Source organism: Alexandromys fortis, unplaced genomic scaffold (genome assembly GCF_014885135.2).
Source record: "Alexandromys fortis isolate MF-2015 unplaced genomic scaffold, M_Fortis_MF-2015_v1.1 scaffold_10, whole genome shotgun sequence".
Taxonomy (NCBI): domain Eukaryota; kingdom Metazoa; phylum Chordata; class Mammalia; order Rodentia; family Cricetidae; genus Alexandromys; species Alexandromys fortis.
The window spans coordinates 16,801,102-16,815,363 of NW_026067895.1; the positions used below are offsets into that span (position 1 = coordinate 16,801,102).

The following is a 14,262-nucleotide window of genomic DNA, read 5'->3' on the forward strand; positions in this document are numbered from 1 at the left end:
ATTTCCCTATTCTCCTTGTAATATGTAACATGTAAACTTTCACTGCCATCGCTTGAAAGCACTGGCAGATAGCAAGGGAAGACAGAAATGGTAAATGCAGGTAGTTCTTGGTGTCTGCTGATTGGATACGCCGTGATCAAGATTTTTTTCGACAGAGAATTCCCTTGTTTTTGACTCTGACTTCATTTATGTATATATGCCCAATTATATTGAACTGCTTGCCATGGCATCCTTAACCCTTTCTGTGCTTTAAGTAAATCCCATCTTTTTTGTGTGCGTCTTATTGGCTCGGTTTCTATTCTCTTCATTCTCTGCTTGGACCCTTTTAGCCACTTATGCCTTTTCTAATATAAATTTTATTTTATGTGTGTGTTATGCCTGCATTTATATCTGCCTGATTTCTACAGAGGCCAGAAAAAGACATAACATCTCCTGGTACTGGAGTTAAGGATGGTTGTGAGCTGCCATATGGGTGCTGAGAACCAAACCTAGATCCTTTTTCTGCAAGAGCAACAAGTATACTTAATGCCGAGGTATCTCTCCAGTCCGTTTTCTTTTGTCACTGAGACAAGGCTCTTGAGAGGCTTATGAACATAGTATTCACTTGGTGATAGTTTATTTCACAGAATTAATTTCTTTATCTAAAAGCATCTTAATTTTAAAAAATGTAATAGTACTTTAAGTGCCGCTGTAGGTAGGTCTCTATGCCTGTCTTTCTGGAAAGAACAGGAGCTCCTTGAGGGCAGTAGTCTTGACATAGCCTCCCATTGGCAGTGCCCACTGCATATAATGTTCAGTACATTGGTGATTTCCTAGATGGAGGGGCCATTGAGTTTAGGAAGTCTGTGGCATCCATTTCTGTGAGGTTATGACTGCAGCTTTCTCAGTGGCTCAGAGATTGATTGGTGAGTTACATGAGGGGGGCAAATAGATCCAGAATACGTAGCCAGATATCTTTAGTGACAGTTTTAAAGGGAGCAGTTTGGCTTAGTTGATGTAAAAAGTCTGATAGTTAACCATGAGATGAGAGCAGATGGGTGGAGCCCCAGAGTAAGTGAGAGCTGGAAAGATGGGCAGGCTTCATTGAGATGTAGACTTCTTTTAGTTAACTAAATTAAATTCTTCCTGAGTATAGAGGTTTTGTTTCTTTGTTAACTGTTGTGCAACAGAGTTGAAACTAATAGACATGCTAAATACTGATTACATTGATTAGGAGAGAGTAACCAGACTTAAACCTCAATTGAGTATTGTGACCTCACTAGTGGAGGGCTAGAGGTCTTCCAGGTTATCTCTTCCAGCTCAGTCTTTGTGTAGAATAGTCCAAGTTAAGTTGAGTGACTTGACCAGGTTATGCAGCTCAAGGGACACTAGTTTTCTATCTTCCAGAGTCTCTCTGTATTTACTTCTTTCTTACTGTTCTGATCATTGTTAACCAGGAAAAATGAGAAGTCGTACTGTTATGTCTTTTCAGGCTGGTTCAGGTTTTTGTTTTTGAGTTTACCCTGACACACTAGCTGTATGATTTACAAAATATGGAGGTTTTATTTTCCTTATATACCTTAACATTGTAAATATCGAGATGACCTTTTGTCTTAGGTTTTACTTACTTACTGGTTTTGTTGTTGGTGTTATTGTTACTTTTGTTTTTCAAGTGATTTCTCTGTGTAGCCCTGGCTGTCCTGGAACTCACTCTGTAGACTAGGCTGGCCTTTAACTCAGAGATCTCTCTGCCACTGCCTGACAAGTGCTGGGATTAAAGGCCTTCCAGCTTCTTTCCTGCTGTTTAATTTTTTTATGTTTGTGATAGTGTCTCACTGTAATCTAGGCTCATCTGAAATTTGTTCCATGTCCAAGAATAGCCTTCAATATAGGCTTGTATTATGCTCAGCTTTAGGTTTATTTTTCAAGGTACTAAATAGAGAATTTTTCACAGTATTTTGTTGTAAAATTGTTTTGAAAGTCCTTTTTAGAGTGATGTGTTTATCGGTATTTCTTAATTATACATCATAGGTTGTAGACATACATTTGACAACCTTTTATAATTATAGCTATAGTGGGGGAAGCTATTGTTTTAAAATGCATGAATATTTGTATAGTTGCATATTTTAGGTATTTCCTTAATTTAAATACTCAGATATTTATCCAAATATTATTGCTATGGGATTTCCTGCAGAAAGACTTGAAGGTGTATACAGGAACAATATTGATGATGTAGTAAGGTAAGAACTCTTGATTTTCTATTTCATTTATTAATAAACTATATTGATATGTTTTATTTAGAAGATTCCTAAAACAGAACAGTATGTGCATTATGATGTAGAATTTGTTTTGTTATGATAGTGCTCTGAAAGTTTTTAACTTAAACATCTGGTAGCTCTTACTGAATGCAATTCACTGGATAAGAACTGACCTCATATATAATCATGTGTCTATGTGATGTGATTTTTTTTCTTTTTCTTTTGTATCTGGTAAGATGCCTCTTACCAGGTTAGTGCCTGGCTTCTATTACAGTACAAGTTTTTAATTTTACATTTGGAGTAGTCTTTGAGTTATTCAGTTATTCACACTGAGGTGTGGTTGACTGGTAAGTCATGTTTATGTGGAACTTACACACACATGTACTAGTGTTTGATGCAGTGGTTATAGAAGGGAATTGTTGGGACACATGAAAGAATAAATTCAGAGCTTTATCATAACTTTTCAAGTATAATTGTGATTCAATTCAGAAAAGTCTTTTTCAAGGCCCAGTCAAAAATACTTTATGACCTAAGAATATATGAAATTGCCTGTTGGGCAAATTAGTTTGAACGTATTTTCTAATTTCATAATAAAAATACATGTAAATGAACATTAAATTTTTAGTGTAAACTGTAATGTTCATTAATAATGATTCATTAATATTGGGTCTTGCTATGTTTGCTATGATTTTTTAAAGTACTTGAATAGTTAAAAGTTAAAATTCTGGATTATTTCTTGTACTCAAAATATCTTTCCTGGGGCTTCTAATTACTTTGTTATTATGTGGATTTAAATAGGTGGAAAAGCACTTTGTAACTTACAAGGTAGTATGCATCTGTAGTAGTCTATGAATACATGACTTTATATGAGTTAGCTATCAGTTTTTCTAAGTGGTATTCATTTAGATATTATAGTATTATTTATGTTTTGTTCAAGTTTAAGTTTCACTGTCTATAAAATCTACCAAAATCCCCAAGCCCCTGTACTATTTTGTAGTTTCCATTAAATTTTAGGTTGTACTGTCAGAAGTATTGTTTAAAACTTTTAAAAGTAGGGAAATGCATTTGCCTTCTCATAATTAGATAGAACATAGTGGAAGGGTGAAGTGATTGTCTTATACTCTAACAATAAAAACTCGGGAGTCTGATATCAGGGTAAGAACTTGAAAGATCAGAGAAGTGTCTGAGAAGCCACCAGTGACTTCCTCTCTCCCCACCCTCTCACCTCTCCCTCCTTGCCTCATTTCCTGATGCCCAGATCCAAATAATCACACAGGAACTATATTAATTACAACACTGTTTGGATAATAGCTTAGGCATATTCCCAACTAGCTCTTACATCTTAAATTAACCCATTTCTATTAATCTGTGTATTGCCACAAGGCTGTGGCCTACCAGTAAGGTTCAGGTGTCTGTTTCCTTCGGCAGCTACATGGCATCTCTTTGACTGACCTCTTTTGCTCTCTATCTCTGGATTTCTTGCCTGGCTGTATTCTGCCCTGCCATAGGCCAAAGCCACTTCTTTATTAACCAATGGTAATAAAACATTCACAGCATACAGAGAAGAATACTACATCAGCTTCCTTCCCCCCTTTCTCATGCTTCTATCCAATAAGGGTAGGACATGCTCTTGGCTCCATTCTCCTACTTCCTGTATCTATCTGTCCTCATTTCTCTGAAACCTCTGTGGTTTTGGTCAGCTAGCTCTGCCCTCTGATTCAAAACAAACTTTATTGCCAGTGTTAGGGATGTCAGTGCAAGCAAAATATCACACAACAGAAGGATAGTTTGCACGGCAGACTGATAGGAGTCAGTGATGACACAGAGAAGATAAAACAAGCCATAGAAAACAGAGCAGAGGGGGATTGTTTGAACTGCAAGTGCAGAATATGGTAAATGATATGAGTCACCAGATAATATATTTTCTGCTTTGATGCAGAATTGTTTATGCCCTGCATGTAATGTCTCTTAAGATGAACTATTTCACATCAATTTTATATTCACCAAGGACGAATTTAACAAAGCCAAATTAGTACTTCAGCTTCTAAATTAAAAACAGGTATGAGTACTTTGAGTAGAGGGAACATTTTCTGGCATGTAAGGTTCTTCTGAGTAATCTGGCATGCTCATTTTATATTGGCTTCTGCTAAGTATGGGTTAGTCAGTGAGGATTATTGATCATCTTTCAGGTTACTGGCAGAATCCAGTTTCTAGACCTTTACCACTGGTTATTAGACCTTATAATAACTCAGCCAAGAATATGTTGTGTTGGGAAGTTAGTTTGGTCCTGAATCTTCTGGTTTCATAATTCCTACACTTAAACTTGCAAGTTAAAAGGTTTATGTTCACTTTGTAATTAGTAACCAAGACTGAAATTGATTCAGCTTGGCTTTATCTATTCTAGTTTGTTTTATTTAGCCTTATGGGCTTTGTCAGATGTTTTCCTAAAGAGTTTCTTATCTAGATTATTTGTTTAGCTAGTTGTTCTTTTAGCCTGCTGATTTTGTCACCTCTTCCTATAATGTTTTTAGCATAGCATATGGAGAACTAGCTGTGTATAAAACTATGTTCCCGGTGGGATTTGTTGTTATTGTTCTTTGTTTAGTTTATAAGCTAAATGACCAGCAATGTGTGGATGGCTCTGTTTACCAGCTCCCCACCCTCTGTTATATGGTGCTTAGAAAGGAAGGTAACATCTTCCTTACACACTAAAATGACTACAGATAATACTTTTCGTGTGCATGTGTGTTATTTTGGAGCTGGGTCTCACCTAAGTAGCCTTGGCTAGCCTGGAGGTCCCTATGTAGACCAGTCTGGTCTTGAACTCACAGACATTGGCCTGCCTCTGCCTCTGAGTGCTAGATTTAAAAGCATGTGTCACTACATGGCACCCTTAAAAATAATTCTTAGTTAACAACCTTTAGGATTGACTCTTTCAAAGAACATCTGTGTCCAACATCTGAATATCTGGTGACTTTAGTTTGTTTACACTATATTGGTGATATTAGGAATAATTAATAGTGATTCTTTTTTGCTTTGAAGGTAGTAACATCTCAGAAATATTTTCATTTTTTATACCTTTTATATTAGTTACTATTAGCGTCTGTCACCAAATAACATGGCAGAAACAGGTAATGGAAAAGAGGTTTAGTTTGTCTCATGGTTGCAGAAGGATTTCAGCCTTTGCATTTGAGAATGCAGGGCAGAGGCACCCCAGATTCATCCATCCATGGCATCATGAACTTGTAGCAGAAGTTCATGGTGGAAGGAGTGTGTACCAGTGACGCCTCGTAGTAGTGGACAGGAAGCAGGGACTAGAGGACTCTTCAGATACCTGCTCCTAGAGACTCATTTCTGACGGCCAGATTTTACTTCCAAAAGGCTCCACAAAGCATAACAGCTTTGCTCTTTTATTAATGTTTTTCAGTTGAGCTTTCTTCACTTTGTCTAGTGGGGTGTCCAAAGGATATCTTGAAGTATTTTATCTAATTCCATATTTTTCTTATGATTTTCCCCAAACAAGAGATATTGTATAAAACTTAGTCTTTGTTATTGTACTCAATTGTTACCTGGAGTGAAGCAAACTTAAATTGCAAATATCTTTAAGCTTACATGCTTACATTGTTCTGTGATTAGAGGTTTGAGATATTTAGTGTCATGGTAATGTGAAATTTCATATTTGAAAATTTGAGACAAATATTTAACTTCTCCATTTGAGATCAGGGATTAAAATAAACAATGTAAATGGAGAAAGAAACCAAGTTGGAACTTTGTGTGCTCTGTCTCTGTCTCTGTCTCTGTCTCTCTCTCTCTCTCTGTGTCTCTGTCTCTGTTTTTCAAGACAGGTAGTGTTTATGTAGCCCTGACTGACCTAGAACTCGCTCTGTTGGTCAAGCTGGCGTCAAACTCTCAGAGATCCACCTCCCTGACTCTACCTTCCAAGTGTTGGGATTAAAGGTGTGTGCTTCCACCACACAACGGAACTTTACTTTCTTAATTGCAGATGATTTACTTAATCTGAGGGATGAACACTGATGATCAGCACAGTTTAAGGGAGGGAATATAAGAGCATCTCTGCATTAGGTTTTTCTTTTTTTCCTCTCTGCATTTCTTGCACTAAGATCTTACCCTGAGCTAGGGGTAATATGAAACCACATTTTGTTCTGATAGTTCATTACTCTTTGATTTGTGGGTTTACATTGTCCCTTAGGCCAAGATGAAATTGCCATTTCTAAATCTAAGCAGTCTTTAACAGACTGGTGCATAGTGTACTGAAGGAGTGTATCTTGTGAACTGTTCTGCGCCCAAGGAGTCAGGAAAATGTAGATGGAGTAGAGGCAAACTGCCTTCTATGCAGATACTCACAGTGCCACCATGTGCGCCTTTCCTACCTTTTATGTTTCCTCCATGTTTTCTCATCTTTCTAGACGGCATTTCATGGAGCTCGATTTGGGAAATGTTGAAAATGAAAAAGTTATGTGTACAAATTTTTTCTCTTTGTCTGAATCTGTGGCAATTTATTGTAAAGTTTATAATAAGAACATTTTTATAACTTTGCTGTGTTTTAAGGTAGGGTCATACTATACGACCCAGGCTGGTTTTGAACTCATGATCCTTACACTTTCACCTATGGGTGCTGCCATACTAGCATGTTCACCCAAGGTTTTTAATAAGGAAACAATTAGAGCTCAGTTTTATGACATAACGATTTAGCAAAAGAGTATCTATTACTGTCTTGTATACTTGACTTCCTTACCCATGTGTAACCTGTTATAGATTCAAGACTATTCTTTCTTGGCTGCTAGCATATACATTTTTTCTCTGAAGAAACTTTGCAAATGTTCAATTCTTAGTTATATATACATTCCTCAATCAAGCTTAATTATATGTTTGTTGATTTTCAATAAGTAAGAAGTATTTGTTATTCTGACATCATTATTGACTATCATTTAAAAATGAGACTTGAAAACAGATTGATCAGAGGCCAACTTCACAATAATATCTAGGAAGGATATATTACTTCTGTTCTTCCTGTCTACCATTTCTTGTTTTTTCCCTCGTTTTGCCTGCCTCTTTCCCACTTAAAGTGAGTTCATATAAAAAAAATCAATTATTGCTTTTAAACTGTATAATTTGAGTGATATTTAATATTTTCACAGTGTAGCCAGAGGTGATGCACTCATCATGTATACCAAACTCCAGAACATTTTTGTCCCTCCTGAAGAAAGACCCATTTCTCTCAGCTGCCTCTCTCTCAGTTTTGTAAGCTATATTTCTTTGCTCATAGGGAGATTTAGTCTATTAGACAATAAAAATATTATGGGCACAAATCTAGCTTTGCTATTTTAATAGTGGATACTATTTTCTGTACATTATTTACTTACTATTTATAGTGTTAACTATTATTACTAGCTTACATTTACCATCTTATTAAGTTTTAGAGTGAATCTAATCCCTGTTTCACTTTCATAAATGATTTAAGAGAAATTAAAATCTTCAGTTGCCACATCTTAGAAGTAGCAAGAGGCTGAAAGTTGAGTCCATGTCTGTAAGATTCCAAAGTTGACTTTTGTCTTTATTGCTTGTTATTGTATTTGAGACAGGGTCTCATTATGTAGTTAAGGCCAGTCTTGAACTCATGATCCTCTGAACTCTGTATCCTTAATGCTGGGTGTATATTCTGCTCGGCAAAAGTTCAAGGTTTTTCTTTTTTTTATTGGGGGTGGGGAGCAGTTCTGCGGGTTGAATTCCAAGATATCAGTCACTAGGTGTTCTACCACTGTGCAGAGCTCAGAGCTGCTTTCTGTGTATCACAGGACAGAATCTGGAAACCTTTGTAGAAATCTGACCATATTTAAAAACCAGGAAGCCTCATTCTGAAACCTATATTTCTAGCTTATTTTAAAAAACTGACAGAATTGTCAAAACTGGAGTCATATTCCTGTGTGCCGGATCAGCTAGGGTTGTGTAATGCCTGACCTTTGTCACACATGGTTAGGTTGCCATTTCTCCTCTTCTGCTAACAGACTGATCATTAGGCATTAACAACTGTAACTGTGCTATGTATACTCAGTATTTTTGCTTTATTAGTGAATGTATAGCAAGATTTTGGTAATCAGTAGATTATTGTAAAACTGAAAATGTGCTATAAGGGACTAGAGAGGTGGCACAAAGATCAAGAGAACCGCTGCTCTTCCAAAGGTCCTGGGTTCGGTTCCTAGCACCCAGGCAGTTTGCTCAAGTGCTCAGAACTGCCTGTAATTCCACTTCCAGGAATCTGATGCCCTCAGACACTCATGTGCTCTCCACTAATGTACAAGCAGTCAAAATACTCATGCACATGAAGTAAAATTTAAAAGAATCTTAAAAAGTACTGTGTTTTCCAACATTGTTCTAAAACACACCAGAGGATCAGCATAGAATTCTGATCTCCAGTTCCCAGAAGTCACAACAAGCAAATGTTTGGAAACTTTACTTTCTTTTCTACTTGTTTCTAATATTCTGTTGTGTCAAAGAAAATACTTTATTTGATGTCTGTTCATTTACATTTATTCTTTGATTTGATGTCTAGTTAAAAGTCACAAACTAGTGGAGTTCATTTGTGTCTATCTGAACATGGTGTCTTTTGTTGTTGAGCAGGTTGTGTGAGGAGTCTTAGGCTGATAGCCTTTACCGTGCTATTCAAGGCCACTTTTTCTTGCCTGTCCATCCACTACTGTGTTGAAGTGTCGTGTATATCAAAGTGTGCTATTACTCCTTTAGAACTATCTCTTATTTTCATTTGGTTAAATTTTGTTTATTTATTTGGGTTTATTTTTGTTTTTGTTAAGACGGGTCTTATGTACTCTATTCCTTGAATATGTGATCCTCCTGCCTCTACCTCTCGAGTGCTGGAATTACAGAGGTATGACTCTGCCTGGCTGCTTTAGGTATTTGGATGGTCTCCCACTAGATGTCTAAGTTTTTACAGTTATTAGAATCTTCTTGATGTGTTGATCCTTTTGTTGTTTATTTTTAATCTCATACTTTAAATCTAGTGTATTTTCTAATACTAATCTCACTCTTTGGATTATTACATAGAATTTTTATTTGCCCTCTTTTAATCTGTTTGTGTTTGTAAATTAAAAAATCTGTTTGTGCTTATGTGTTTTGTGAATAGTATGTTGTTGGATCATGTCTTTTGTATACTTTCTGCCTGTCTCTGTCTATCGGAGGGTTTTTAGCTTGTTCACACTTACTGGTACAGGGAGAGTTACTGTCCTACAGTTTGCTGTTTGTTTCTGGTTTGCCTTACTGCCTTTTTTCTTCAGTTGATGTTTTATAATGAAATGTTTTAATTTCTTGGTGTTTTTATTCTGGAGCTGTTTTCCTTGTGGTTACCATAGGAATTGCATTGAACATCCTAAAATTGCAATACCAGTTTACCTTTAGTAGTATTCAAGCCTTCCTTCCTGTACAGTTCCATCCTTACTTCCTGTTAGCTTTTAAAAAATTTGTAAAGTTGTATTTTTAATGCCATTTATCCATTATTTAACAATTGGATTTTTAAAAATACCATATCTAAAATCATGTAGAAAACAAAATGTGGAATTCCAAGTTAAAGTTATACTTCCATTAGATTTGATGTTTGTTGTTATAATTGTCATTTCTCAGAGTTCATCATTTCATCCTGTAGCTTCAAGTTGCTGTAGTTCCCTTTATCTGCGGTTTCAGCTTAGGTGTAGTCAATAGTGGTTCAAAAATACTATTTGCCTTTCCTCTTGAGAAAAGTACCATATTTGTATAACTTTCACTATATTGTTGTGTTAAAATTGTTGTGTTTAAATATTACGGTTAATGTTTTACTGTGTCTAGTTTATCAAACTATCATAGATAAATAGGTATAAGAAAAATGTGTATATATAGTTTGTTGCTGACTACAGCTTTAGGCAACCACTATGGGAGGAGAGTGTAGTGTAATGTATCCTCTGGGGGCTAGGGTTCCATCATTCCCACTTGAAGGACTCCTTTCAGCATTTCTTTGAAAGACTAATCTTTTGGTAATAAGTATCCTTAATTTTTGTTTCTCTGGGAATATCTAAGTATTCCTCATTTTTGAAGTACAGTTTTGCTGGATACTTTTGGTTGATATTCTTGTCTTCTAGGGCTTTAAATGTTGTATTTTTGCTTCCTGTTCCTCAAGATTTTTGAGGGAAAAAACCTGCATTGAGGCTCCTTTCTTTATGACAAGTTGCTTCTTTCGTTCTGCATTGAGACTGCAGATCTTCTCCCTCCCTCCCTCCCTCCTTCCCTCCCTCCTTCCCTCCCTCCCTTCACCTCCCCTCTCCTCCCTTCCCTTCCTTCCCGCCTTCCTGTTTTCCTTGTTTTGTTTCATTCCTTTCTTTTCCAAGGCAGGTTTTCTCTGTATAGCTTTGACTGATCTGGAACTTCATCTGTAGACCAGGCTCTGCCTCCTGAATACTGGGACTAAAGGTGTGTGCTACCACTGCCCAACTGACTGGGTTTTTCTAAAGACAGTGTCTCACAGTACAAACTGACCTGGAGCTCTCTAATACTTGAACTTCTGGTCCTCCTGCTTCCACCTGGATAGTGATGGGATTTTAAGTGACTTCACCATGAGAGGTTTATGCAGAGCTTGGAATGGATCCCAGGGCTTTGTGTGTGTTAGGTAAATGCTCTTATCAAATGAGGTACATCCGCAGTCTGTATTTGTCTTTTGATGGTTTGATTGTGATCTGTCTAGTGATTCTCTGAGTTTTTGTGACTTGTAGTCCATTGAGCCACAAATTCTGTATGTTTCTCTTTCATCAGGTTTGAGAAGTTTGTTACTTCTGCAAATAGCTGTCTTTCTGAAATCCTCCAGATAAATAATTTAGCCCAGTTGATGGTGTCTTACAGGTTGCTTAATATCTTTACTTTTCTTCAGTAAGTTGCTTTCAGTATTTTGATATTTATCCCTCTCCCCCAACTCTCTTCCTATATAACTTTATGTTGTGTTCTCCCCAAATCAGGTCCAGTTAGTGTTGAATACCCACTATTGGGTGTGCTGCCTGCCTTGGATTGGGGTGGGGCTTTGGCTAGAGCTTTCACAGGTCTGTCATGTTTTATAGTTGCAGTGTGTGTCTGCCCTGTTGTTCCTGGAAAACACTGTTTCCTTGAAGTCACCCTTCACCTCTGGCTCCTAGAAGTCTTTCTGCCCCTCTTCTGCATATATCCCTGAGCCTCGAGGAAAGGGGTGTGATACAGAATGCCATTTAGAGCTGAGCATTCTGAAGTCTTATTCTTTGCATGTTGACCAGTTGTGGATCTTTGTGTTAATTGCCATCTACAAGAAACTTCTCTGATGAGGGTTGAGTGGTATGCTGATATATCGGTATAGCAATAAGTCATTAAGAATCATTCTATTGCTATGTCTACCTAGCAGAGTAATAGTAGGTTTTTGTGGTGATATTTTGTGTGTGTTTTTAACAAATAAAGCTTGACTGAAGATCAGAGTGCAGAACTTAGCCACTAGAGGCCAGGGAATGGTGGCATATACTTTTAATCCCAGGACTCGGGAGACAGAGGCAGAGGGATCTCTGGTAGTTCAGGGCCACGCTGGGCTACACAAGATTGAATCTGTCTAAAAGAGAAACAACTCACACAAAGGTGATCCTAGCACTTGGGATTCCATGGGAGGTGGGAGATGGAGACAGGAGTGATATGGCTGTGTGGAGAGAGAAATATAAGGTGGGAGGAGACAGGAGCTCAAGGGCAGTCTGAGGACAAGATTGCCCCTTTGGACTGAGCATTGGTAGAGGTAAAAGGTCCTCCATAGTGGCTGGCCACTCTGCTTCTCTTATCTCTTAGTTTTCACCCCCTAATATCTGACTCTGGGTTTTTATTAAGAGCATATAGAATTTGTGCTACAGGTTTCCCCCCCCCCCCCCAAAGGTCCATGACCTATCTAGCCACAGGCTCTTTTGGCCTCATTTTGGCAATGTTGGATATGGATTCCATCTTATGGAACAGACCTTAAACCTAATCAAAAAGTTGTTACTCCTATAACATTTGTGCTTAGATCTACTTTTGACTTCTTCTAATATGTTTTTATTCTATTTACTGTATTTTTCAACCATGGCTAGGATTACAAGTATATACTACTATAGTGTTCTACTTAGATTTTTATTAAAATTTTTTCATATATTTGGATTATAATCTTTCCCCTCTTCCATCTCCTCCCAGATCTTTCCCACCTCCCTATCCACCCAACTTCATATTCTTTTTCTTTGACCTTCTCAAAAAGAAGAAGAAAAAAATCTAAACAGACACTGGGCAGTGGTGGCATGGCACACTTTTAATCCCAACACTCAGGAGGCAGAGGCTGGTGGATTTCTGTGAGTTCTAGGATAGCCTGATCTAAAGGATGAGCTCCAAGGCAACCAGAGCTACCCAGGGGAAACCCTGTTGGCAAACGAAAGACAATGGCATATCAGAAGCATAAAAACCATGGAGTCTGTTTTGTATTGGCTAACTACTCCTGGGCATGGGGGCTGACCTGGAATGTAGCTGCTATACCCAAAAACACTCTGTTGGAGAAACCTGATTTTCTGTTTTTTTTTTTTAGTAGGTATCAACTGCAAATAATTTATTGTTTAGGAGCAGGACTTTGTGTTCAGTTCTCCTGGGATTTTGTTTGGTTTGCACTTTAGCAAATCTCGTGCATGCCATGATAGTCTCTTTGAGTTTATATGTGTATCACCCCTGTTGTGTCTGGAAGACACTGTGTCCTTGGGGTCATTTATTACCTACAGTTCTTACAATCTTTTCTTCTGCACAGGTCTCTGAACCTTAAGAAAGGGTTTCAATAAAGACATCCTACTTAGGACTCAGTGCTCCGTAGCCTCTCAGTCTGCACACTGTCCAGTTGTGGGTCTCTGTGTCAATCACAATCTACTGCAAAAGGAAGCTTCTCTCAGAGGGCTGAGAGATGCACTCACTCATCTATGGGTAGAACTTATGTTGTTAGGAATCATGTGATTGTTATGTTCCTTTAACAGAATAATAGTAGGTTTCCCCCTAGACCCATGACATAGATCTAGTCTCATGTTCTAGACCACTTTAGAAGGGGCAGACATGAGTTCTGTCTTATGGCATGAGCCTTATATTCAATTTTAAAATGGTGATTGGTTATTCCTATAACATTTGTGCTACTGTTGAACCAGTATATATGCCCGCATGCGGGCGGGTCTCTTTAGGTCGAAGGGTTCGTAACTGGGTTATGTTGGTGACTACTTTCTCCTCCAGTAGTGTACAGAGTACCTTCCAACACTATGAACTTCAGTGGTGCTTCTGGTGTACCAGCTCAATTTCTCTGTGTTTGATGACACAGTAAGTGGTATCTCCAGCAATAGGACCTTACTGTCTGGTTATGGAGGGAAGCAGTAGCCTTGGCAGTAGCTGTGATACTGGGGTTAAAAGTGTGTGCTGCTGTACTTTTTTATGTGGGCTCTAGGGCTTCAAACTTAGGTCCTCATACCTTTGAGTAGTGTGCTTTATTAACTGAGGCATCTTCCTAGCCCTGGAATTCTACATTTCTAAAAATTTAAATTATTGCCTTTTTTATTTTGTGTGTTGGGGGGCATGCTTGTGATATGCCACATGTGTAGAGGACGATTTACAGTTTTTTTCTTCTACCATGTGGTTCTTGGAGACCAAACTCATCTTCAGGCTTGGTGGCAACCATCTTGACCTATGTATGAATCATCTTGTTAGTTGTTCGCCACCCCCCACCCCCCACGCCATTTTTAAAACAACCCAGAAACTCTAGTTTCCTGCCTTGACCTTCTGAATGCTGGAATTACCTGTGTGTGCCACCACATTCAAGTTTTTTTTCTTTCACATTGATATTTCTGTTTATCATTTTTCTTGATCTCATTCATGTCTTTCTTTACATCTATGAGCACCATTAAGGTAAAGAAAAATTTTTGTCTAGTGAATTTGCTGTGAGGTTTTTCTGAGAGACAATTTTTTGACTTATTTTTTT

General features: G+C 37.8%; 1 protein-coding gene across 1 annotated transcript in view; it reads left to right on the top strand.

Moving 5' to 3' along the window:
• The first annotated feature begins 2,134 nt into the window (after positions 1-2,134).
• Positions 2,135-14,262, top strand: part of Pten (phosphatase and tensin homolog) — a 49,393-nt gene continuing 37,265 nt past the window's right edge. Inside the window, exon 1 of the mRNA XM_050160972.1 lies at positions 2,135-2,219. The gene's annotated coding sequence lies outside the window, so the exon portion shown is untranslated. The remainder of the gene's footprint in view (positions 2,220-14,262) is intronic.